The sequence below is a fragment of the Wasmannia auropunctata genome, unplaced genomic scaffold (assembly GCF_000956235.1).
Source record: "Wasmannia auropunctata unplaced genomic scaffold, wasmannia.A_1.0 LD336088.1, whole genome shotgun sequence".
In the NCBI taxonomy this organism is placed as follows: domain Eukaryota; kingdom Metazoa; phylum Arthropoda; class Insecta; order Hymenoptera; family Formicidae; genus Wasmannia; species Wasmannia auropunctata.
The window spans coordinates 4,858,178-4,886,177 of record NW_012026802.1 but is presented as its reverse complement, the minus strand read 5'-3'; the positions used below and the strand labels follow the sequence as shown (position 1 = coordinate 4,886,177).

At 45.5% G+C, this 28,000-nt stretch overlaps 1 protein-coding gene across 2 annotated transcripts in view; it reads left to right on the top strand.

Annotated features, from left to right (window-relative positions):
- Positions 1-28,000, top strand: part of LOC105448347 (autophagy-related protein 16-1) — a 391,410-nt gene that overhangs the window by 302,090 nt on the left and 61,320 nt on the right. The gene's annotated exons all lie outside the window — the stretch shown is intronic.

Genomic DNA, 28,000 nt, shown 5'->3' with positions numbered 1-28,000 from the left:
ATAGATTTGAGGGGAGAGAGAGAGAGAGAGAGAGAGAGAGAGAGAGAGAGAGAGAGAAACGTTCGGGGTTCCCGGGGTTTGCGCCTGTTCTTCCCCACCGTCTTGGAATGTCGCGCGGGGTAACGCATCGTCCTTCGTGCCGACGGGAACGTGACGACGAGCAAGACCACGAAAACGACGAAGATGACGATGAATATCCCAACAGCCAATTTTCTTAATAAATGATCCTATTACGCGGCGCGGCGGCGACGTCGCTAAAAACGCGACGTTAAAATGTCTTATATATCATTCTAACTTGAAATTGGATATTTATTGGTGACAGATGGGACATGCTTGTTCAGCGGATCGCGCTGCGCGATCAATCATAACGTAACACAATACACTTTAGTCGGCCGGTGCGCCGGGCGGTAATGAATCGCATCCACGGTAATAGCGGGTCAGTGCTGGCAGTCGGCTTGAAAAATAACCGTAATATCGCCGCGTTCGCACGCGGGCCGTACGTGCGGGATTAGAGAATTGCCCTCTCGCGGGCCGGGCGTCGCGTCGCGTTGCGTCGCATCGCTCCCGTTCTCTCGAATGTCGAACATGAATACGTGGATACCGGATGCCCGAGGGGCAACGTAAACGCGAGGCGTTGCGACGCGACGCGACGCGAGACGAGGCGACGAGTCGCTCGGGAATGAAACACACGCTTGCCGCGATTTAATATGCCGACTGACACGCGAGATCACTGTTTCCAAATCTCCGTGGTATATCCGCGATTGGTTGATGCACGCGAATGCGCTGCGCGCGATTTCGATATAGCATAGACGATAGTCGCATAGATGGTATCCCATAGAGAGAGAGAGAGAGAGTGTGTGTGTGTGTGTGTGTGTGTTTGTGTATGTATATGTATATACATACGGCGATCCGTGCCGATCCGTGCGGGAGTTATCGGTTAAGCTTGTTAAATTTAACTTCGGCTTTTCGACCTCGAGTCCCGAGGGGCCCGTGGGACGTAACGGTGCCGGCAATGACAAATGGCGTCGGGCTCGAACACAAATCACGCGCACCCGAGGGCCCCTAACCAGGAATCAAATCATTTTTCTAAACGTTCTATCGGCACGAGAACTTGTAACCTACTAGATTGTCTTTAGTGAGAATCTGCTCGTCGCTCCATACCACGCTTACTTCCCACGCAACCGCACCTTGGAAATACATATCGATCTATCCTACAGGGTACGTGGTCATACTCGCACGTGTCTAACGTTACATAATAATTACGACCGGCTGTTCAGCAACGATGTTTAATTGAGTCATTCCAGAAGAGAATCGATAGCAATTTGTCATTAGAATGGCATGATCAATACATCGACGGAACAAGGAGATGAGACGCGTGTATTTTATACAATGATAATTGTCGCGCAAAGCCATTAAAAAAAAAATACAAAGCAATAATATTACCGTTCGGTTTCCAGTCTAAACTGGAACGAGTTGCAAGCGGAAATTTTCATTTTATATTTTATATTCCAAGCTAAACGAGTATACCGTCGCGTCGCGGAGATGGCACGAGCGCATTTATCCGCGAGAAATAATAACGCAATAACGGAGTAAAATTACCGAAATCAATATCGGCTGTTTGATTATCACTTCGCGGTTCATCCTCGGAAAGCACGACCGCAAGACAAGAAGGTATGGCGTGCACACGAACCGGAGAGACCGAAAGGATGTCACGACCTCGGTCGTCGGTGTGCCGGAACGTCATTAATACGGTAGCAATTTATTACGGCGCTGTCTGACTGCCTGTCTGCCGCGATGGTGTCTTCGGGGCGTAGTCGTCAGCTTCCCGGCTTGAAATCCGGCGACGACGCACGTGCATGCACATGTGCCCCAGAATTCGCGCGTGCTTATTCCAAACCGCAGACCGTTAAAGAAAATAGTCATTGTCGTGAGGCATAGCTAGCGGAACTGATGAATAATTCCAAATAAAGTTATTTTGTCTACAAACTTTCAAAACGCGTAAATATAAATTATATTGGTATATATAGATTCGTTTTTCGATTGGCTTTAAATGCGCGAGCACTCAATTTTTTTTTTCATCGCGATCTTTAACATACGAGATTAAAACGGTGCAACGGATGATCTCTTACCTAAATTTCGCTTGGAGTTCATAGTCGTGAAGAATTACATGGCTCGCGAGACGTCCTGTATACGCCGACGGGGATACTGGGGATAACGGTTCGTTAGAACAAGGTCGAAAAAGTGAGGGAGAGAGACGTGGAGATTGCGGAAGAGTCCGGCAAGGAGATTAAGAAATATCCGCTTTTAACCGTGAATGCGCATGCAGCATTAATAGAAGGAAGCGGTATATATGCATGACGAGAATCCGCAACGCGATCGTGTCAAGATCAGTCGAAAATTAAGCGACTTTGTGCGCTGATACCCGGCGCACAAAGTCCGAAAACCCCGTGGTAAAAGGAACCGACGCTATCAGGCAAGCCGGCGGTAATCCGGCGTGGGATTATGTCGTCCACTTAGCAGGACGTAAATGCGGAGGTTCAGGGTGTACGTTTTACAATCGCCCACACAGTCTTAGCACACGTATACACATCGCACACATCTGCATCTTGCACGTGCATCCGTATAGTCTGTATCGAGACCGGGCAGAAAGTGTATCTCTCCGCGCTTTTACGAAGAGGTTATCCCTTCCCCCTCCCCCCTCCCGTCCTCATTCTCGAATCCGATCGATCCGAGCGTACGGCCGAGAACCACTTTGAACGGTGCCGCATGAGAGCCGCTATAATCGTCCCGCGAATCGCCTCCCGAGTTTAGAAATAATTGATGACGGACAGAGGAACTTTCGCCCGCTGCTCTCCGTAACGGAGTATTGAAGGACGACTAAAAATGGCAAAGTTCAACCCGCGGGCGAAATTTCGTTCTCTATTAGAGCCAATTAGACCCTATTCAACGAGAGGAAACCTCCGAATTTCATGCACTTGAGAGGAAACTTGGCTTTTCCTATCCTCGTAGCAAAACTTCGATTTCAGTCTGCATCCTTGATTATCGGCGAATAAGTTCATCACACAGCGGTGACGCCTTTACGACGTTCTTATTTAAAGTACAGATAAACATGAAACTTGTATGTACATATATATATATATATATATATATATATATACATACATATGTACGAAATGTCACAGAGTGTCACTTTTCGCTAAAGAAAAATCAATCTCGATTGGTCAGAGAAGCTGCGGTTAAAAGGGAACTGGGACGCGTTCTATGTACTACTCCACATACGAGAAGTTGTCCGAAACAGCGTCGTGATGCATCGTAACAGTAAACCAACGCGAAACCGACACACATAGCCGCTGACGGAAAGTCGATGCGAGAAATCAGATTCTTGTGTATGCCATCAGTTTGCCGGTTAAACGTCAAAAAGCTGGATGATACCTCAAATGTTTTTCGCGAACGATTACCTACATATTACCTACATTTAAAGATTACCTACATATAAAAGTATGACGTCGTATATAATTAGATTAGTGAAATGCAATAAACTCTTGTGTTAAATGTACTGTTAAAAAGTTATAAATATGCCCGAAGAAAACACATAATAAAACGTGCCACAGAATCTAGGAAATAGAAGGAATGCATGCGTGACATTGGTACGGGTAACCTAATCCAAGTGCCTTATCAATGGCAGCTACTTTGCATCGATAAGTGCCAGATAGTGGTGACTTTTAGTGTTCCGCTCTATATATGACAGGCGGATATACGAGAAGCTTGTAATAATTGATGCCATCAGATGGACCGCTTCGCGGTAGAGGTGTACGTTTAATACGCGCACGTAGCGTATATCATTTACCGTAATACACATTATCGTTCGCTACAAGTTACGAGCGAGATCTGGCGCGGATCTCTCTCGTCTGAAATTCCCGGTATTACAGGATACCTATTCCGCCAGATTCATCGGCGTATACGTATGCGACCGGGGGTATTCACGACGGTGTATTGTGGGTTTATCGGCGTTATCGAATCAGCCACGTGTAGACGATCTTGTTTTCGATCTTGAAGATCTGCTACTCGATTGCTTAACCGATTGCTAACTGGAGCGGCTCCGGGATATTGGACTTATCAAGGTAAACAGTCGACAGTTTATCACGCTGCTCCGGATACGAAACCGGTAACGACGAAAGCCGCGGACGCGCATGGCTTGGAATCGCGCAACTGTAATCGCAATTAAAACCGGTAGAAAAACGATTGGTATGAACGCGCGGAAAAATGTCGATACAGTTTTATCCGCATGTGCTTCGCATCGTCTCCGCCCCTCCCACCCCCCCCCTCCCCCTTCTCTCTCCGTCCCGTCGTCGCTTTATCCTGAAACTCCGATTGCGTAGTGGACGCGTTACGACATCTCCTTGCGCCGGCGATGCAGATTATTTACTCCGCGCGATTAAATCCCTCCCTCGACGTTATAGCATCGCGTAATATACACCCGACGAAAATCAAATTACCGAGAAATTAACGTGGAAATTGCTCGAGACGTCTAACGTATTGACAACCGATTATTACAGGTGGAATTGGATGTGTCTACCTGTTTCCTCAAATCTGTTATGCGTATGTGATATACATATAATCAACGTAGGCTAATAAAATTATATTCTATTAATCCTTTTCGAGTGCGTTGATACGTTACATATATATATACATAGCAGAAAAAATGAAATGAATGGCTAAAATCGATTAATATCACGTTGAAGTTTACATTATATCGTTACACACATCGTATCCTGTTTCAACTTCTATATTAATTCCTCGTTATATAACATGAGACTTTTAATAATTCAGCTCTCTTCGCACTATCGCGCGCAATATTTTTGTCCGTCGAACAAAAAGTCGCACCAATTTAAATATCTCCTACACGTTCCATTTATAGTTCTATAATTACATTTTACGTACAATTTTACACTTTACGTAAAATTCCTTCTCTCGCAAATGAGACATAAAGACATAAACGTTTGTAACGCTGGAGATGCTAATGGACATGCAAGTATCACATTGTATTAGTCGCGGAAAACCGGTGATATACGACTTAATTTTAACCTCTATAATCCGTCTTGTTTCATGGTAAAATATACGAAGAAATTGGATACGTGGGCGCTCAGCGTGTCCGCGCGTATTTGCATTTTTAAAAATCTCGCTCGGGTGGAATTAATGCGTGCGGAACGCGGAGGTGATAACGCGGCTGGATCGCGCGCCTCGTGGGGGCACCGACTGACGGCGATGATCGCTTCAATTATAACACGAGTAAATCTTCGCCGGGGCTACGGACGCACCAAGGCCGGAATATGCGAAGGCCGTGCCTCCTCACGCGGAGGTCGACGTCGTCAGGTGGATGCCTTGGTGGTACGGCGCACTCCCGGCGTGCGTGCGTGTCTCAGGCGTAGGATACGCGCCTCGGCGAGAGATACTCGCCTCGGGACGGGGGATGAAACTCGATACCGAATCCCGTCGTGATTAACGACGTTTCACGCCGACCGGACGTCGCTTCTCGGCCGCTCGGAAGGATTTGCGACTTGCGAGATTTTCCTGGGGCAATGACCCTTTTCTCTCTTCGCATCTCTCTCTCTTTCTCCCCCTTCCCTCCCTCTCTTTCTCTTTACTGCTGGCGCGCGTACATTCGCAGTCTATACAGCCTAAGAAAGGTGCCGCGCACGAGTTTCTCGTTCGACACGAGCATCGGAATTCCTGCCGTCGGCGAACGTTTCCGTCGAGACAATCTGCGAATCTACCAAAGTCGGAAGACAAGTTCGCGGTTTATTTCGCGATAGCTCTCCGCGAAAGAATACTTTGGATACATTTTTCGAATTGCATACACGCCGAGATATATGCATATATATTACGTTACTGTACCAAAAACAATATTCAACAAAGTTACTTAAATTTATGATGCAAATTGGAGCAAGATGCAATGTATTTGTGTACCATAATTCGCTTAACGATGGAAGAAGAGGGCGTGTTTTCCTCTATCGTGGAAGAAACGTGTCTAATGGAAAAAATATTTGTTTAAGTAAAAGATTAATGGATCAGGTAAGAAACGTCAAGAAGGTTCCACATCGTGGAGAAGCTATACGAAAGCGATTCGACGTTTCTCGCGAGAAAGTATGACGGCGCGAGAGTAAGTGAAGTTAGAGAAAATAAATCCTCGCGGAGGGGGCGATGCTTAATTGAGCCGCCGGCGGGGCTCGACGGGATAATTGTACACGTCCGCGAATGTTCGCGATACGCTACAGGAGCGATTGTTCCGGGAACTCGAACGTGCGGTGCCGAGATACCATATTCCCGAGATACGTGCAATAAACTCTTTCGATCCCGCCGCCTCCTCCTCCTCTTCCTCCAATCCCCTTTTTCGTACCTAGCCGAGACTCCTTCGGACTTCGATGTGTGGGAGAGGAATTCTCGAAGACGAATGCCCGACTACCGGACTGTGCGGTTTCTCGCGGCATAGCTAAGGCTCGACCGTGGTAATTAATGGCCGTCCATTAAGGTCTTTAATATCGCGCGCGTGAAATTCACGCGCGCCGGCAAGCAGCCCACGTCTGGTTTCTATTACGGTGTGGTGCGGTGCGGTGCGGTGCGGTGTGTTCGCGTTTCCGCGGCCGCCGTTTCGAAACGTGCCGCACGTCGAGCCGGCCGACGCACGTGATGCACGCAAGGCTGCTCGCAGGAAGACCTCTTTTGGGAATGGAATCGCGGTCTCATCATGCATGCCACGATCAAAAATTAAGGCACCTTGTCTGGCAACGGTACGCGAACGTGCGTCGCTTAGCTCGTTGCCACCCCCCCCCACCCCCCTAAAAAAAAACTGCGATATGCGCCACGTGGCCAATGGAATGAGTACAGTACGACCTACATTTCTTAATATATCTTCAATCTATGTCTCTTAGTTAATTGTTTATTGATCGTTTTTGTGTTAATTTTATACTCAGCCAAAATAGAACGTTAAAAATTAAACAAAACTTCCAAGCGAATCATACTTTGATTGATTTCTTAATAAATTGGAAATCTATTTTTCATGGAATGTCTGATCGAGATAATCTTATCTAATATCATCAATAAAAATATTTTAATTGATTGAACTTTGATCTGTTAAATTACTTATTTGCTTATTTTAGCCGCAATTTGGCGCAAAAGTAGGATACGCAGTTCTCACGATCATAATAAGCAAAGCCATCTGTTTATTTGACATAGAAGATTTTACATCCAAGTGTATGGCACTGCTGCATGCAATAATGCTATAACCGTTAATTTAGTTGCGAAACAGTTGCTGTTATACATGATACACTTCGTGCGCCGATGCTTTCTTGTAGGTGTAAATTAACTCTCGTGTAAATCTACCGTGTAAATCAAACACAAGTGATCCTTGCAACATCAGAAGAAGATGATACTGCAGCAATGTAGGTACAAATGGATGAAGCCTTCTGTAGAAACTTAATTACTCGTTAACTAAATTATTATATATACTTTTTTGCATTTTGCATAATAAATTTGAAAAAGACGTGTACTCGGAACGCTCATTAGTTCGAATGTTCCCCCTACATAATTTCATAATTTTTAAATCGTTCGTAAATCCAATTAATTGCAAATATGCATATATGCGTTCTATTTTGCGTAGGTACTGCATGTGTGAGTACTGTTATCATAAATAAATATCGTATACCATTCCACCAACGGATTTTATTTATATTTATCGTTTCAGATATTTTGTCCCGCAAAGGTTGTCACTTGGGAACGTATGATTTATTAAGATTACCATTGCGTTATCAGGTTACTGTTAGTTAAGTGAGTGACGGAATATGTTTATATCGGGGGAAAAAGGTTAAATAATCATTCTAATCTGTCTCGTATCTATTGCGACTCGGTATATGCCACTTGTTTGACGATTCGCGCTTCGAACCGGCAACGGTACAGCGATATGCACCGTTCTGTATGTGGGACGAGGTACGCGTGACGCATTCCTGAAGCGTGGGCACTGCGAAACGGGACACATGCCGAAGCGCCGCGCCGCAGCCTTATTCGCAGCAACCCGACAGGTTGCTCGAATGATTCACGATCGCGCCGATAAGTCTTGCCGTCTGGGTTATTAACCCGTTTGCAAATGATCTGCCCGTATCGCGATTATTCGCCCAGTTCTGGGTTTATTTGTATCCCGCGTGTAGATACGTGCAACAGCACTTCTCGCGCGATGCAATCTAATTACTGCGCATTGAGTATTGTCATTTAACATCAAATTCGTGGACTCTTTACACACCTTACTATCAAAGCTGATAAAATGGTAATAACAACAGACAAAATTAACTGTTCACAAATTTTCTAATCGCGGTACTTCTGTATGTGCGTAATACACTTTCACTCTTGATATTTCGTAGTATAAGCGTTAAATAGTGAAGACTATTCTTCGTTTATGGATGACGTAATAGTTGAAATAATTTTCTGCTTAGGACTTGGACTATTGCAATCGATATGATTAATCGACACAGTCATTTCGCTGCCGTTACGCACGTTTCTCTTTTGATAGAAAATAGAAGCGAGACGCCGTGGACACGGACTATAGCTATTATCGCGTGTCTGTTAGCTGCTTCGTCCATCCGTACGTTCGTTTAACGGGTTATCATTGGAAACCCCCGTAATTCCGCACGCCATGTGACAGCTCAATGTACCACAAATAGCTACCTCGCGCGTAGCAGGAGAATAGTCATCCATATTCAGCGCGTTGAGGATTCCGCAACGCGGAGCGCCGCTATCGCGTCAGCACGTTGTCACACCGTTTCAAATTTCACCGTAATAACGTCAGCACGAGGGTGTGAAAATTGATACGATCGCGCGCGCGTGTATATATATGCGCGTGCATGTGCGTATGTGTGCGTGCGTTAGGCGCATAGTCAATCGCTCGAGCGGAAAATTTCGTATCTGTATCCCCCGCTGGCTACGCTGGCCGATTGATTCCTCGCGATGATCGGAGAGGTCATCGCTACGACGATTTGGAACATGTCTACGCGCGAAAAGAAAATGTAGGACACCGGCGCGTATTGTAATCCAATCGTACCTGTAACACGCTCCATTGTGTTTCTTCGACTGCGGGCGGACAGAAATCTCCGCGATTAATTAGCGCGGAGGAATGTTACGTGACCAGTCACGATCAAGCAACATTCTCATACCTTGACCGACAGAGCTGCACGCGCACGAGGAACATGTAACGCGACCCGGATTTACGCGCGTTCGCCGCGCGCGTGGCCGCGATTACACATACATACATATTTACGCGAAAACGTAATTCCCGTGCAATGAGTAGCCCGGCGAATCCGGTTCTATATCAAAGATGGGTATCGCGCTAGGGACTGCAGATACGCGGCAGAGACCGGTTCTTTTTCCCTTTTCTTTCCCGCGCGCGGTCACCCACTCAATCTTCCCTTTCTTCCATCTCCTACCGAGACTCGTGTGCACGCTGAATATATACGCGTCGTGAGATCCCACGGAAGGTCGCTGTCTGTCGCGATGGTGACCTGACGCGATAAGCAGCCAGTTTGCATCTTAAAAGTCTCGCGCGCGCGCGCGGCATGTGAGCTTTTTATCGCATTTAAAACGATGTTATACGCGTCGCTCGGTGCAATATCTCGCGCTTGTTATTCGCATATCTCAGCGAATATAATTCAGGTGGTCCAATTGCTGGATTTGTCTGGTGTGCGCGCGCGTACACACTCCGCAACACACTCGCGAATTACTCGCGTCGCGCCTGCGAGAGACAGCGCGCGAGAAATTTCTGAGGATTCTTCCGCCCGCCCGTTTCCCTTTATCGCCGTGTACTCGGGGGGTAACATACTTGCGTGTCACTCGTAACATAGTCACGGCGCGAGACGCCGCATCGCGGAAATAGTCGAAATAAGTCGGCTGTATTATCCACGTCGTGGCTGGCGCTTTGCAGTACCGCGGGGGTCAAACGTGGGAATGTTACAAACTACTTCGGTTAATGGCGACAACTTTAAACCTGTTACACCGGCGTGAATCCCCTGCGCGCGCGAAGTAGCTATCTCGCAACGTTTCGCGCGCTACTCGGATCATTTGCGAAATACTGTTATACCAGTCTCGCGAAGTAATGAAATGTGTCCCCCTCGCTGCACGCCGGCATTTTTAGCACTAGAAATACACACTCCGTTCAACACACAGCTTTCGGTGTTCTCATTCTCGTTTTATTACAACTATTGCACGCGATGTGAGATATTAAGTCTCACCATTAAGAGAATATTTCGAGACGAATGCAATTTCCTTTACACATTAACTGTTGACGAATTCCTATTTGAAACTCAATCTTGACGCTAAATTACAAAGTATTACGCTTCTATTAATGGCACCATCATACGTGGCGGCTAACGGAATCGGTGTTTCCTGGAGTCCTATGTATTCCTGCGAATGAGTTTTAGTGTAGCAGGAAAGAATTTCGTGGGTTCTCCGTCAGCCATTGTTTCACGGTTGACCGCATTCGCGCGATCTCTCTCTCTCTCTCTCTCTTTCTCTCTCTTTCTCTTTCTCTGATTGTCTCCTGGTTCTTTACGCGCCCAAGTTCCACGCAGACTCTCTTTTCATATCGTATACAATTCTCAAGCACACTTGTCTACGCGTTGTCAACGACGGCGCGACGTCGCGACACCACGAGCACTATGCTCTCGCGCTGATGGAAGTGAGTAAATGGAGGGTAGAAGGGTGTCCGCTGCCCGCGACAAAGAGACATCTGAAATTTCTGCTTCCACCGTCGGAAAACGCCGGTGATTCGGCAAAGGGTGCGGACCATGTGCGGGAGCGCGGGAATTAATGGCATGCGCACCAAGAATAAAGTGCTCCTGCAGTGCGAACAACGACGACGACGACAACGGCAACGTCGGCGACAAGGGGGTTGCGCTCGCGACGCGCCGTCGCATGGGAGTTGCGCTCGATGCGTAACTACGTTTAGTAAACACAACAATAAGTTACATCGTGCGGCAAACGATTCCCGCCGTGACAAAACAAAGTTTGATACGCGCCGCGCTCACGATTCCCCCTAAACCGCATCCCGCCTCCTCACCCCGTTCGCGGCGGGCCGCCGCATCACGCTCGCTGATCCCGCCGCCGTTGCGACGCGACGCGGCCATGTGCGTGCGCGCGGAGTTACGCCGTAGTTGACTCGCTCATCGCTTGAACTTCACCGACGGGCCTGTTTATCCGGGAAAGTAATTACGCGTCGTCATCACCCGGTTTCATCCGTGGCCAAGCCCGCCTGCGGCTGCGGCAACGACGTTTCACGTTTTAACGCGATCCTCCACCCTCGCTTCGTCACCCTCCGCCGCGCTTTCCTTTTTTTTTCTCAAGTTCGTTAATACTGACTCGCTTCGTAATTAGTAGTAGTACGCGGAATCGCGCGCGGAGACGCGGACAAGTCCTAAGGGCCGCTTGTACCAAAGCCAATTAGCATTAAGCCCGATGAAGCAAGATATATTATTTCTGTCCGTATTATCAGGGTTTAATTAATCCGGACTGTATTGGCGCAATTCAGTCTAGCGTGATAAGCTCCTGTAATAAAGATAATTGACCGTAAGACTCAATTGCATTCAGTGATTGACTAATTCGACTTAGCCATGTTTTTTTTTTATTTCCACCAGCTGATGAGTCTAATCTACGTCGGTAGGAGCAGCGAGAAAATTTAGTTGATGACTCTAATTAACGTTTCACGATTACGATCGCGCCGACAAAGAGAGCCTGCAATATCGATACCGAACGCGAACATGATACCTTCGCCTTCGCAGACGAAGATAATCAAACATGTGAGACATGAAATACGAACGAGTCATGAAATATGAACCAGTTCACGTGTGGAGAACGGTGCTTATCTTGAGAATAGAGATGCGGAAGTGCATTGGGTACTACCGGGAGCCTTGGATCCGATAGTGTAGCAATTTGTCTGTCACGTTGTGAACATGCGCGTAATACGATTCGATTCTACTGCTCCCGAAGGTGACCGATGCGTCGACGTTCGTACCTGGCAAAGTCAATAACTGCTCCTATTATGGCGAGTCCGTATAGCCTGGTGCAATCCATTCCGGCGTCGCTAATGGCTTAATAATTCGTCCAACTCGTGGGGTAGCGCGCGTTTAATCCGACGGGAAGATATCTGGTAGGGCTACACTTTATAAAATCGCGGGATTTAATGGAAGCGCGTGCTTAGAATCTCCCGTAACAAAGTAAAAATGAATGCCGAGTGAGGCGCGGCGAGTTCCGCGCAAGTGACGCGACTCGATGGGGCTCTCCCAGGGGGCTTCAGCATTTCTGAATTAAGATCCCAACCTCTCCACGGACTGTCTGTCATTTTGTCAACACGCGCATAATCCAGTGCAGCTATGCCTACTAAATCGTGCAGGCTAACGCATTCCTGGTAAGCGGCAACGCGCGGGCGAATATACGGTACGCGCGGGTTGTACATCGGCGCAAATGTAATCGGCTTGCCTAATTCTGCGGTAATTTAGTCGAGGCAAAGAGCCGTTAATCGGGTGATTTCATCCGGCTACATACCCGGCGCGGCGGCGGTCGACGAAAGAGAGAGGAAGAGGGGGAGGGGGGGAGGGCGAGGGGCCTCCTACGCGCTGCAAAACTGGCTCGTGACGTTCCGGCTTTGTTCGCATACGCCAATCAATTATGTACATAGCCTGGCATTTGAAGTACAATCTACTCGCGCTCGTTTGAAATGCACGATTTAACTATTCGAGTCGCACAAGCGATCCGCGGCAGTGACGACCATCGTAAATACAAACCAATTTGCAGGTAACGAATCGTGAACTCGTGATCGACCGTAAGCGCTATTTTGTTATCAGCGCCTCGTTTGGCGAGTCGCAACCGTGTTTGTGACGGCGAGCGCGGAAAGCAATTTTTCTCACCCGCCATTGTTATGCAAACGACGGAGAAGGCAGGTTCTACATCCCGTGCAACTTCGTTTATTGAAATGTCACGGAGTGATAGGTAAAAAACTAGGATCAATTTTTCCGTGCGCTGAATTCGTTCTACTGTTAATGCAAAATTTGACGATATAAAAAGTAGCTTACACGCTCTCTCTCTCTCTCTCTCTCTCTCTCTCTCTCTCTCTCTCTCTCTCTCTCTCTCTCTCTCTCTCGTCTTAACGTATTCAATAATCTCTGAAGATATAATAATCTTTAAAGATATTTCTCATACTACAAACAAATCATTAAGTAGATATCGCGATTTTTAACTTTGCTAAATTGGACAAGACTGGTATTTGACGTGTGACGACTGGTTTCTCTAATCTCCCTTGTGCGCTCGTACATGATTACAAAGCTGCACTGACTTGGATTGCGGAATTAATATCCGGCTAAGGACCACCCTGGTTTCAATATGCTCGTCGCGTGTGTAATACGTGTCAAGCAATGGCATGCAATTCCGAATTTTTTTTCTCAACGTGAGACTCGTGCCGCTGTATTATAGTGGCATGCGTAAAAGACAGATATGGAGAATAAGAGGGGTAGTATGGGAAAGAGAGAAAGAGAAACAACTTGAGAGAGACGCAGGGAGAGTGAGATAGTAAGCGCTATCGCGGAAGCGTGCGTGAGCGGAGCGCATTTATTGCCGGCGTAAAGTAAAATTACCGCTGTAACTGCTGTTACCGCAGAAGCAACAGCGGCCGGCTCTTTCTCCTTCTTCGCACTTCTTTTATACCGCGCCTCGCCCTTAGACGCGCGCATAACGCAAAATTCCCATCGTTTTAGTAACTGAAGCAGAACCATTTTCGGTATGCATACCCGCGAAGAGAAGTGGGTAACGGTACCACGCCCAAGTGTGCATCGTCGCGGTTAATTCTTTCACGAGTCGTGATTCCGCGCGAGATGGCGAAAAGTGACACGCGAAATCTGTGTAATCGCGATCGTATCGCGAATGCGACACGGTGTCGCGACTCGTGACTTATCGCGATGATACCCGCGATAATTCGTTAAGAGAAATAATCTCAATTTTGCGCGAAATTTAATATTTTGTTTATTAACGAATCTCATCATCTTCCAAATTTGCGTTAAAAAAAATGTCGTTGGGCTGCAGTAAAGTATAATAAAGCAGAATTCGCGTCGAGAGTTGAATCCGGGGAATATAAAATTGCTGGTCTTCTTTATGGAAATATAGTATAATTAAATTGCATAACCGTGGAAAACAAGATCAAAGAGAGAGTCACATGTAAAATGATACGGTTTCTGCAATGTAAATTACGGCGATACCATCGCGAGAAAAATTGCTCGCAATTAACGTCAACGAAATTATTACGGTTGTGTCGTCTTCCCTGTGTAAAATAATGCAGCAGCAAAGTGACGAGAATTATGTGTCTCGTGCAGAGAAGATCCTGCAGGTTCCTAGATTTGCAAGTCACCCACTGCATTTCCGTGGGCGATATCCCGTTTTACATAAGTTCAACACGCTTCGAATGTTATTCTTATCGCGTGGAAAGGCCGAAGCACAAGCTGGTGTGCGTGTTTGACGCTGGTGGCGATGAAACTCCTACGGAGAGTTCGACGACTTCGTTAAATGCCTTAGGGCAAGTTTGACTGTTACCCAACAGCTGTGGATCCGTGTGCACTTTCGTAAAATTTCGCTTTCTTGGTGCCGGTGGAAACGAGTAAACTCGCAATATATGTGTTAAAAGTTTGCGATGTAACAAAAACTTGGCCTGTCCCACGAGAGTCAGATAAAAGTTCGCAAACGTATTAATTAGTTCCTCCTCGTAACGCTATACTGCTTTCGACTTCAATTACTGTTGCTATTTTTAAGAGATTTCTCAAAAAATTACAAAGATACTGAAAGTACCGTTTACTTTGAAGTAAAGTACGTGTACAGCTAATTTAAAAAAGTCGGATATTTTAACTTGTTTCACAGATAAAACAATTGCATGTACTAATTATTTTATGAATCTACAAGTTTGCGTTAGCGATTTCGTTTTAAGTATGACGAAACATGTAATTGTATAATTCACGTAAGTACAACTTGATTATGTCGAGTATAATGTAATTTAATGATTGCATTCGCGAATACAAAGCGTGCTGGCGTGAGATACGAAGATACGCGGCATTGCGGAGAAGTCAACGACCAGAACGGAAGAGTGAGAAGAACAGGAATACCGAACGAGAGACTGAGAGAGCGAGAGAGAAAGAGAAAGAGAGAGAGAGAGAGAGAGTAGTGTGATTTTCGGTTAGTCCGTAATTTTCGGGTCCCACCGTTACATCGAGTGGGTCAGGGGAAGATGGATGTCCCTTTTGCTACGCTCACTCCCGTTGTACCACTTTGATGCAAGACCGGTCGAGGTACGGCACCGTGTGAAAGGGAGGGGAGTCCATTAGCGGAGCCATTTGAATATTTGCAAAGCGCGCAAGGCGGGCCTGGAGGTTAAAAAGATCTGTAATATACTGGCTGGCGTCACTTCCACTCTGCCTCTGAAAATTGTCACGACTCGGCGGAGGTCGGTGCCGCTAACGTGGGAGTAACGGGACTACCCGGGCGAAAGAGCCGGTTAAAATTTCATCTCCTCCCTTCTGAACGGCTCGCGGAATCCGTTGTGCGTACGCACGATAATTCGGCTGGCATCGTTCATCGTTGCCTTATTCTCCTTAACAACGACACGCCTCCTGCTTGACGAGGTACAGGGGACGAGCCGTGCGGGATAAGCCATCACGTAATATCGCTTGTACCGTGACGCGGCGAATTCGGAAACCCGGTAAGAAAAAGATTAACGTCTCGTGTGCGTTGCCGTGCGCGATGCGCGATACCGCCGTGTAATTTAAGACGACGGCGGCCACGGATGGGAGAGAGAGAGAGAGAGAGAAGTGCGCTTTCGCGTTACACCGACTTCCAATTAAGTCGCGAGCTTACATTCCGCTTAACCGCGTTAAACAATCGGGAGGTCGAGGCACGTCGTTGTCGTCGCGGCTGGCAAGTAATTGCTGCCGCGCGCGCGAGTCTCGTCCGATGATACGTAGCGCGCGCTCCACCCACCCGACGCTTTTTCCATATCTCCATTCCACGTAACACGACAACCTCATAACCGTATATTTAACGTAACGAGGCCGCGCAGAATGGGTATGACATAAAGAGAGTAATCCGAAATTCAGGGAGCGTTGCGCACGCTATCGCGTATGCATGCAGAGTCAACGGCGGCGGCGGCGGCGGCGGCGGCGACGGCCATCTGAAAGCGAAGGTCAGCGAATCTATGAAGTTGTTAGTCACGCTTCTTGAATTCATTCGCCTCGTTGAATCCGGGCCTAGCCGTTTTCCACCTTGTTATCGTTCGCTAGTAATCCGTGTGTCTTTAATTACACGCCGGAAGTCGGGCGACCGGCTTGATTGGGACAAAATTTCTTGCTCGGGGACAGGCTGCGAGGAGAAGTTGCTCATTTCGAACGACTTATGAGATCGTATGAGATTGTCGAGTAACTGCAGCGATACCCGGCTTTAATCAAGCAGCGACGAATAAGCCGCCGTTTACGGTATATACATTAATTAAATTCGATATCGCGTCTCAAGCGCACGATACCTTCCTCATTGGATTATTCAAGATACAATCAGTTACCGAATCCTAGTTTCGCTTGTAATCCCCCCTCAAACAGCTTGTATATCCCGGAAGTAGCGCATTGTATCTGAAAGCATTTGGATCTTAGTCGACCTTCCTCAGCAGCGATTTGCAATTCGCGACACTAACGCTGGTTTAGCGAGACAGCTGTTGCTGTAGAAAGAGGTCCGACGAACGAATCGGTGTTATCGGGTATCTCGGAAAGTCTTCAAGCCTACTAAGAACATCGTGAGAGAAAAATTTGTTCCTTACGGATAATGAAGCCGATAAAACGTATAAACTAATGATCATCGTATTATTGATGTGACAGTTCAGAGAAGATTTAGACGTAAGAATAACGCACTAGGATCGTTAAAAATTTTACAACGCGGCTCTTCGTTTCGTAGAGGAACTTCATCACGCAGGCTTCAGCCTGCTAAACGCTCGGATTACGTTTCTTGCAGCCGGCCTGCGAAAGGATGTTTTCTGACGTTTACGACACCGAGACCCGGGAACTTAGTTGCGAAGTCGCGTCGCGCGCCGTAACGTCACATTAAATCTCCTGCTTACTGTAAAAAGCCCGTGGACAACTTCGGCGTTTGCGCTTCGCCGGATATTCGCATGCGATGGTACGCTGTGTCGGAACCAATACCGCGAGAAACTTTCGCGCAACGTATGTACAAGTTCGCGGGCAACATTTTGTATAATGATCGTAAATTTGTAAATTGATACTCCTTGAAAGAGGAGCGATCTCGAAATTCACCCAGCGTAAACTTTTGTGCAAATTCTATCCTTCAAATACGAAACTTTATTCGAGTGAAACTTCGATAAAGACTTCGAAATAAGTATCGGGAGTATTGATGCTAATATACGCAATTAATCGACAATATCAATCTGTATGTTCAAATTATGCATATTTATACAAGTTAATATTTTTCAGAAATGTGATATAATAAAGAGATATGCGCCTTTCCGAAAGCTTGTAATATTTGCGAAATCCATATTACTGTTTATTCTTTATAAATATTAATTGACGTTATAACGAAGAGAGAGAAAAAGACAATGGACAAGAATGTAATGTAAATATGTGTAATATTAATATTGATACGTGTGTATTATATAATGCTATCGAATGAATATAATATAAAAATAATATGCAAAATATTGCTTTATGTTTAAAATATCGAATTATTTTATTTGCTGTGTTGCTGTCAACATTTCCATTATTAATTAGCTTTAAATGAAAAATTTCTTTTATCTTACGTAAAACAATCGCGAGTGCAAACGCGATATATATGATCAGAGTGAGCGTTTGTCGTATTGGCGATATCACGTCCCGGCCGAGCCGTCCTAGCCTGCCAGAGAGACTCGATAATTCGGCGTCATCGCGTCTGGTATCTAAACGCTGCATGTGCAGCGGATTGTAGGCGTTGCTTCAGTAAGTCCAAAGTGAGGCATCTGCCTCACATTACGGGGTCTCGGGCTGATCCGTACGCGGCAGTACGACGCGTCGTGCACCTGCGCGTACGTGCTCTCCCGCTAACGAGCCTGTAATATTTACGTCATCTCCAATACGCGAAGGTTGTTCACATCTCCGCCGCGCCGGACGTGTAATCGAGAGGCGGGAGTCCCGTAACGAGCGCCGGACTTTGGTTAAACCTCCGGGCAACGGAAATGCTGCCTCACCGCTGCGAAGTCTCTCCTCTCTTTCTCGCGTTCTTTTTCCGCCTAAGTCCCGCTCTTCTTCTTGCTCTTCTTCTTCCCATCGCTTTCTCCCTTCTTTTTACCGCGCCTGGTATTTCCACGGCGAATTATAACTAAATTTTACGACTCTCCCCCTTTCTCACGTCGATTATCGTTCTTCGTGACCTCGATCGTTTGCCTGCTAGTCCTCCAGGATGCGCGAAGTACGCATGATACGGTCAAATCTTCCACCTTTTTTTTGTGCAATTAGTTCCGTAATGGGATCTCTAAAAAGTTAGATTTAAGAGATTCATTACCATGGTACTTCGCATTCGTACGAAATCTCCGTCATTATCTCGTAATCGGGCCGCTTTGCTGCCGATTATTCCAGTTTCATCTCATCCTCTCCTTTCTAAAAAAATAATCCTGCCGAGTGCAATTAATCTTGTTGGTAGATTCTATGACGAATTGGAGGAGAGAGACTGAAACGTATTGTTTTTTTATACTTATTGTCTTACCAACATGCAATTCTAGTAGTTAGCAATAATTCATCGTCATCATCGTTATATCTCATTAATAAATGCTCGTCGTATTATTAACATACATCTACATTTATATAGCATTGATGTTCTTAGTCCTATCCATCCACGATCTTTGATTCGATTAGGCTTCTTGCTTTATAATCATCCTTAGCGTGATTCATTATCCGTTAATATATGAGGAAACAGCTTAAACACGATGATCCAAATTAGCTGCTACAATTTTCTCGCAATATCTCGTGCTCAGTATTTTTATCGCCGAAACTTCCGTACATTGTTCGCTTCGTTATCGCGATTAAAACGCCCATCACGGCATTATAAGGCCCATAAACTAAGATTTCGGTAGAATCGCGAGACGTTAATCGATTCAGGAAGCCAGAACGAGATACCCATTTAATTACTCTATTAAATAAAAACCACACACGATGAGATACACGATTTAATAAAATGTTTTAAGATCCTCTCGCGTTTCTCTACCTGTGATGTCTTCTCCAATCTTTTCACAGTCCTATTTTATTATTGCTTCTCGCCCTTCTCGTCGGATCAACCCAATTAATTGTAGCCAATTTCCCCCCAAAGCCATTTATCTCTATTAAACGTTTTCGAGCCTGTAATAATGAACTTCCTACCCCGCGTCACATAATCGCCGTCTGCTGGTGGTCCCGTCTCTTAAATTCTCTTATTTCTGATCGTCGATTTGGCCGAATACCCGTTTCGCGACGGTGGAGCGGTGATCTCCTCCTCTCCACGATACATCTGGTACCTCCGGAAGGGCCCCGGGCGGCCAATTATTTTTAACCCTAACGTGTGTTTAGTGCTTCGCCGTGGCCAAATGGGTCGCGCTCTCCTTCATCGGCGAAACGTAATCCTCGAGTGTGTGTCTCCTCCCTCCCGGCTCTCTTACTCCCGAGTCGTCATCCCTCTTCCTCGTCGCCGCCGAGGTAACTGTTAATTCTTCCGAGGGCACTCGAGCCTCGAGTCCCACGCATATGTTGGAGAGAATTGAGCGATCCGACGCTGCGCACGGACCATCTTGCCTTGCACCGTTAACCTCGCGAAGGTGGCTTACGGACGGTTGGCATGGGTGTATAGATGTGTGTTATCTTTTTCTTGACCGAGGTGATGAACGCTGGCCTGCCCTCTTTCCCCCGGGCTATTAACATCTTTCCGTCTACTTAAAAATCGCGTAAGCTCGTGGTTATATACATCATGAATGAATCATGCGTGTCCTATATAAGGGCATGGCGTAAAATCGACATTGCCTTCAGGGGGTTATACTTGGATTCTTGTTGAGGATAAATAACAGCCGATAATTAAGATAATCTTAATTTAATTAATGGTAATTAAGCGAAATGTCGGATCGCGATGCGAAAAACTTGCGCAAAAACAGGTTCGGTTAAAGAGATCTTTCGAAAAAGAAATTATGAGTATTATTCTTAATTATGCAAACGAGGTCTGAAGAGTAACATCGCACGGATGTGATATTAGCAGACAATAATCGCGCATCTAATTTTACAAACAAATATGCATTCTTCGGCTTTCTCTTTCTCTCTCTCTCTCTCTCTCTTCGTTCAATTCACAGGCTTATCCTAAATGGCAAGCGGAGCTCTGTTTTCCGGGTTTAAACGGACGGGGCCCTCTGACCTTGCACAGGTAGTCAATGACCGATTACACGGAGATTCCCTCCTCCCGATCGCGTTCGGGGTCACGAACGTTGTTCCCGGCGCGTTTCTTAGCCGCGCGTAGGACTTTTTCGGATAATCTTCACCTCGTGGACGAGGCGCTCGGGTCTCACTTATCGAGGAAGACGACCGTATACGTACCTCCGTGCGAGCCGCCTACGATCTATGAGGCTAACGGTGCCGGCAGCAATTAATTTCACTCGTCCACGTGGCACTCCCATTCACGCCCGAAGTCTTCAATTACTGGTCGTGGTGAGCAGCATTTTGCTCACGCGTAAATGCAGAAACACGCATACGCGCCGGATGAGTGTATATAGGTATACGTGCGCGAAATGCCAAAGGAAAAGAAAAAAAAAAAGAAGAAGAAGAAGAAGCAGAAGAAGCCGCGCGCGCTCACACGTATGCGTGCGCTCGCGTTTTGCTCTCGTGTAAAACGGATGTTCACCTCTGAGAGCGCATAATTTTTCGAGGGAACCGACGGTGAACGGTAAGAAGGAAGCGAGAGAGGAAGTCAGCCAGAAAGAAACGACGCCGCGGAGAGTACGGAAGAGACAGGCAGAGGGAAGGGAGGCGACGCGAGGTGGAGGGAAGGAACGAGAGAGACGGAGCACATGCGCCCCGGCAAATAGAGACCAAAATAGGGGATGGAGGGGAACGGAAAGGTTATAGAGGGAAGGAGATGGTTTGCGCTTCCATGAGAGCGACCAGACTTCAGACAGCCGGGTAGATGTACCCAGGGGGCTATTAACCGTTCACAAACAATGATCTAGAAGCGGAAGTGGCTGCGCTCTCCCCGCCACACCACGTCTTATCAGAATTCCAGTCTAGGAGACGAGGACGGAGACACAAAGCGAGAAGGGCGCGAATACATAGGGAAGGCAAGTTATATGTTCAAAGACAAGGGACAGAAGGGGGAGCATCTTGTCCTCTTTTGAGAATTCCCTTAATTGAGCGGGTTTATGTAACGAGATGCCCGCATTCGGTGGTTGGCGTCGGAATAATTCTGAAATAGATGACATGGATGTTGTGATTATCGTGTAACGCGAACGGAAACACCGCCAGCGGCAGCTAGTTAGTCGTTTACGTGCCGGAAAAGAGGTTCTTGGACCTACTTGCGATGATATTGGCGATTCGCGGTATTCACAGCCTCTTGCACATCCTCTGATTTCTACGTTATCTTATCCATTAAATCGCGAATTAATTATGTTCTAATGAAGTATTTCATGCGCAGCACGTATGCATATGTACATAATAACGTTAATGCGTGATTCCTGTTTTCAATATATACTGATTATTTCCGGTGCAATTTACTCTCTCTCTCTCTCTCTCTGATTTTATTACTTGTACGTATGTGTACATATTTCAATATCGAGAAACGTAAACCGTGTTGTAGTCAAAAGAAAAATGCGGGCGTTATCCTTGACGCAAGAACAAAGGGGATATTATCACGCTACTACCTCTTTGATATATCCTGTTTGTTGCCCGTATTCCTTCTACATACAGTATTTCTTCCACCAGGTGTGCAGATCGCGCGGAATATCCTTTCCATTTAATTTATATCACGATTCTTATAAAGTGCATCTTCGAAATGATTTGCTATACGCGTCGTTTGATCAAGCGCCAAATTGTGACTTGTGAGATCTTTTTCCATTTTGTATTCAGGTTGAAAATAGAAATTGTCTAGGAAAATAAATTTGCGCTTATCTAAATATCTGCAAATCAACCTCTGACGCTTGACCAGATAATACTAATACTGAAATACTGAAATAACTTCGAGATACGGTTAAATCACACGGAACTGTTACATGGCGCGATATCCTTTCGTGACCGTCGCCTCACGCTAACGGGAAATGGAGGCATTCCACGGGACCGAGAGCGCGGTCGGATCCCGAAATCCGCCTCAAGCTGATCGTGCGTGTATATAATGCACGAATTATGAGCCGTTACCAAAAAATTGTACGTGACCGGACGTGGATAGTTATTCAAGATGAAGGACGCGCGTCAGAATCAGGGTGAGCGCGATATACTTAGATACACGCGTACGCGGAGCGCGGTGTATACGTGCCGAGCTCTCACGCGTAATTCGGGGGCAAATCTAAGGACGATCGCGTTGTGGACGCAACGGTTGATCTGTTACTTTCTCACGCGGTAATGGGCAGTTTCTTCCTCCCGGTAGAACGACCGAACTACGCTCTCCGGTTTTACGACTTCTCGGAAACGCACAGTTGAATGAACATCGTCACTTCCTCCCGGGCGGACGGATCCTAAATGCGGCAAATTCGCGAGACGGGGAACGGGGGGATATATAATATAGCATTCTGATTTCGCTTCGCATAGCAGTCGCCTTGTAAGTACATACGCGTGCGGGTGTGTACCGTTATAACAGCGAGGCGGTTGTAATCCTCACAGCTGGCTGCGAGCGCCGCAGTACAAGAGGGGAGGGGGGAGGAGAAGAGAGATAGAGGCTATCGTCGCATTTCATCGATCATCTTTTCAGGGGAATTTTATTTCCGGGAGATTGCGTTTAGAGAACGAGTTATGTGCCGTCGCGATTTTTCATCGCTTCCCCCGAGGCGAGGGGTCTAACACGCGAGTGCTCGTTAAATCCCCTTCTTCTGCACGATTCGGTCAAGATGAGAAACCAATCTTGCACTATCGAAGAACACATTCGTGGCAATTCGATTTTTGTCCTTATTTCTTTATAATGATCACTTTTGTTATATTTGTGATGATAAAGATGTTATTTAATTTTATTTGCAAAAAGTTTTAATTATTTTATATTTTGATTGGTTGAATATTTATTTAAGAAAATTTCTTTTCATTTTCTTATTATTCATTATTCAGTATATCTACAGTACAAAATTGATACCGTAAAGGAAATACTAACGCAGTACCATTTCCATTTATATGGTTATTCTTGAAAATAAAGGGATGAATTTTCATGTTCGTAATTTGGTTTCCGAACAGTTATCTGACATCGCAATTTGTAACTTTTAAACGCGAACGGTCAAAGTTCCCGGATCGCTTGATCATGCGACTTTAAAAGCCAACCTGTTCTAGCGAATGCAGGTGTGTTCCCTTTGTGTGTAAATTTTGCGGCTGCCGCGATATATATCGAGAAACTTATAAAAATAAAAACTCACGCTCGTGCGTTAAGTTCTTTTCCGATCGCGTGTGTTGTTGAAATGCGAGCACGCTCGAGCATGCTCTATAATTCCAGATCGATGCCAGATAATCACGGAGAGGCAAAAGTACATGCTTTGGTTGGGTGTAGCACGGTCATGCCTATAAAACGTTTACATGACTGAGATGTTATTGAAAAAGAAATTTATATGTGATAGCTTCTCAGAATACATTAAAATTATTGAGAGAGACGAAAAAAGAAGAACGAGAAATAGAAAGAGAAAAATAATAAAATAAAATTAGTCGCGATGATATATTTATGATATTATTTATAGCTAAAACTTCGTTTCGTCTATCGAGAACGTTTATTTAAAATTTAAACACAAAAAGATATAATAATCAGATATAAATAAAATAAATTTTCATAGTTTTAATAAACAAAAAATGATAATAAGTTTAATCACGTGTAACGTTGATAAAACTTTTTTTTTATAAATATCCAGGGTGAGTGCCATCCAATCAATTAGCGGATTACACGGCAAACATGTAGGTATGCGTCGCCATCGCATCGATAATGTATCGTTGATGATGTATAACGCAATAATTTACTATCTCCTACAGTTCAGTGACAGTCGAAGCCAGTGGTAGCCGGATTGACAGGCATACATCATACGGGTTCTAATTAACACGTTAATCTCCTATCCGCGGAGATTTTAATGGTAACGTTGGAAATTGAGCGAAATAAAAAGGAAATTGCCAAATGACAGTTCAGTGAGACACGATTGGTTACTTCCGGTTAAGGGAAGAAAATTAGAGAGGTAAATTACCGCAATGAAAACTTTATATATGCATGAGGCTCTTCTCTGTCTCTCGAAACTATTTTAATTATTCGTAAGTAAGCAAATGGATATCTCGTTCACTGGTACAGGTTGTTTCCTTTATAACTTTACTGCCACTCGCTGTCACTCGTTCACGAAAACTCATTACCATCCCGACTACGGCAAAACTTCATTGATTATCCGCTATCTTCGGTATGGCATCCCGGAAATGTGCAGTCAATCTCTCGTGCTGATACATATCTGACGGATATAGGGAATTGAGGTATACTTTGACGGATTTATTGGTACATGAAGGGAGAGCCCATGCGAAAAGTTGTCGTTTGAGCTAGATGCTCGTTAAGTTGAGTTTCCACAAATAGGTGAACGCGGCCGGAGATGCGCTTAGCGTTCATCAATCGCGCTCGCGTCATCTCGTAAAATATATGCTTTACGAACAGTCCGTTATGCAGAAGCGTGATACATCGGGTATAGCCGGTCGTTACTCCTTTTATATGATTTTCATTAATGAGACCTGAACGCACCGCTCGGCTCGGCTCGGCTCATCTCTTCTCGTCTCGTCTTGGTTCAATTCGTCTCGCAGCTGCGTCGGTTTTGCATCCGGTCAAGGACAAGGTTCGCGCGAGCGCGTGAGATCGATATCCCTCATCCTTTCTCTCTGTGCGTACTATACGATTCGGTATAGAAGAAAGTAATGTCATTAGCGGCTCACGGTGGCTCGTTACGCGTTAATATCCTCCTGCTGTGACATCAAACTTATCGACGGCTTGCTGTCGCGACGAAATGTCGCGTCGAAATTATCCACTCGTTAATATTTCATCGTTCGTTCGATTAACGTCAAAAACGGAACGCGCGCGATGTGCTCAGTCCTTCCAGGTGATGATTTATTGCTCGGTCACGGGTGAGAAAATTCGTGCGTGTCCCATCGGCAATTGGGAACGAAGCCATCCCAAAAGAAACGAAATCTCTCTCGTTCACGCCGACGGCAGGGAAAATTGTTTGCGTAACACGGGCTATTAAACATTACGGGGAACTTCTTCATAACGATGTACCGTATCGATAACTCGGTTCTGCTGATGGCATGAGAAAAGGTAAACCAAGATTCGCTTAAAGTATTTATCGAGATTGGCTTCCTATCCATGCTCGATTGGCTACGGAATTAGAGCAGGGTATTAGTCCAAGTGCATTACGATTTTTCTTCTCGGCCAAGGCCGTTGCATTTACCTTGGATCTTTAAGCTCAGTATTATTGCGTCAACTCGAGTGACCGATATAATCAAAGACTGTAAAAGTGGATAATAACAGAGTTAACAACACCGTCGATCATTTATGTGTCGATGAAGAATTGTCACTTAATACGTGCACTAATCGCGCACTTTACGACGTTTTAATAAACATTATTCATGTAATCTCGTGCTAATAATCGGGGACGTAGTTTCATCGAGGGAAGTTATCGTGAAAAATGTATATTAAAAACTATGATAATCAAATTTGTGTACAATAGAAGCTGCAAAGTGCAGATTGCTATGGCAATAGCTACGGCCATAAGAATAAATTAGTAGCGATAAGGAGAGAAAAAAGAACCTATTACATTATTTGCCGCGACATGCCGGGAGCAGTTCCGTCTTCCCAGTGCCGCACGCATCAATAATTCCAAGTTGCCCTGATTCAACAACTGCTCATCGGAATCCGATTCTCTCATTTATCCTGGTAAGACTATCGAAGCGTTTTAAGTAATCAATATCGCACCGAAACGTCAGTACGCGGGTAGGGCGAATCTCATTACCCTTCGCTGCCGAGACCATTGTGCAGCCGAACTTCATTATCCGGACTAATTATTTCAAAGTTAGTCGAACAGTTCGCCACAATGTAATGGCGAAGGAAACGGTCTCAGCACCGGGAGAGGTCTTGAGATAGAGCGGAGAGAGAGAGCGAGAGAGAGAGGAGGAGAGGAAGACGGTGTGAGAGAAGCGGGAGAGGCGGGTTGGAACGAGGGGGAGAGTACCGCGCGAAGGAGAACACCGCGCACAGAGAACATAATATCGCTCGGTACAAGCCTCTCCTGCCTTTGTTGCCATTCATTAAGGTAATTACAGGAACCGATTTTCCCGCGAATGCCTGGGTGCAAGTAAGAATTGAATACTGTTGCACCACCCGGCATAGTATATATACATATATAGCGTTCGCCGACGCGAAATATTGCTCCAAAACGACGCGACGAATAACGGAGCGCCTGGGCGTGCTCTTAAATTACAGCCGCATACTTCGTCAATCACTTGGCCGATATATGAGGCTGTAAATATTGGAATTAAATTCTGAAACATTCTGTGATCACAAAGAGCTTGTATGTTAACGGCAGCGCCGCTATATCCAGTGGGATACGCATCAACACTGCATGGTTATACGTTTAGCGAGATATCTGCTCTCAGTTTTGTATCACCTAACCATGGGAATCGCATTATCATAAATTTTCTTGTTCGTAAAGACTGGACAATTATAGTCGTACGTAAAACGTCATGTTGAATTTTTCTCGCGTCGTTTGTAGCGCTTCGATCGAATTAATTTACTAACACATTTTGATTTCAACTTTATTTTAATTTGATATTCTTGTAAAGATTGAAAATTTAATATCATGAATTTTCCTGCCTGTGGCGATCGATACCACGCCACTTCGTATAAAAATTAACATCTATTATTTTTGGAACAAGTAAAAAAGGCGTGCAATTCTAATCAGAATTTACGAATTAAAATGAAAAGCGATTTGTCAGAATCCGCAAGAGAATCCGAGCTAACGTATTACAGCAGTCAAGATCTGACGTACAGACTGAGAAACGATATTGCATAATAACATCCGCGTTGACATATACGACACATTTTCACAGTTGCCAGTCTCTTTTTGTTACACGACCTTTAGTCCGCACACACACTTTTTGCACCACATAACAATCTCCAAGTCCGCGCACTGCGTATTTTATACGTGCGTCGTTGATGTGGCACTCTGGCGATGAGACTCGAGTGTGTTTTCACAGTGAACGACGTAGGCGTACTAATAGACGTTTCCAATACTAAAAGAAATCGCACCACAGGAGAAGTCGCTTTGTCGACTTGTCGATAGAGAGAATAGCGCACTACAGTGCACTCGCGCACATTCCTATTTCCTTCATTCTGATTTCGAGAGAGAGAGAGAAAGAGAGATGCTGCGAAAAAAATATTGACAAGGATTTTACGTGATCTTTAATCAAGCGTGCGGTCGATAGGGTATAGATGTATTTATCACATACAAGCTGTTGATTCGAGGGATCATCTTATTATATACGACCCTCATTAAACGCGGGTCGAAACTTCTATCGGTGCAGTTAAGATTACGCTACTAGTGAAAACCGTTAACTTCTTTATGCAATACCGTTTCTACCCGTGCAGAAATTCTACTCTACGTTCACGGCATGGAAAGGCTACGATATAATACGTATATATAATATATATATATACATATATATACGTACAACAAACCGAGTCTTCTTACACGACGGTAGAACTC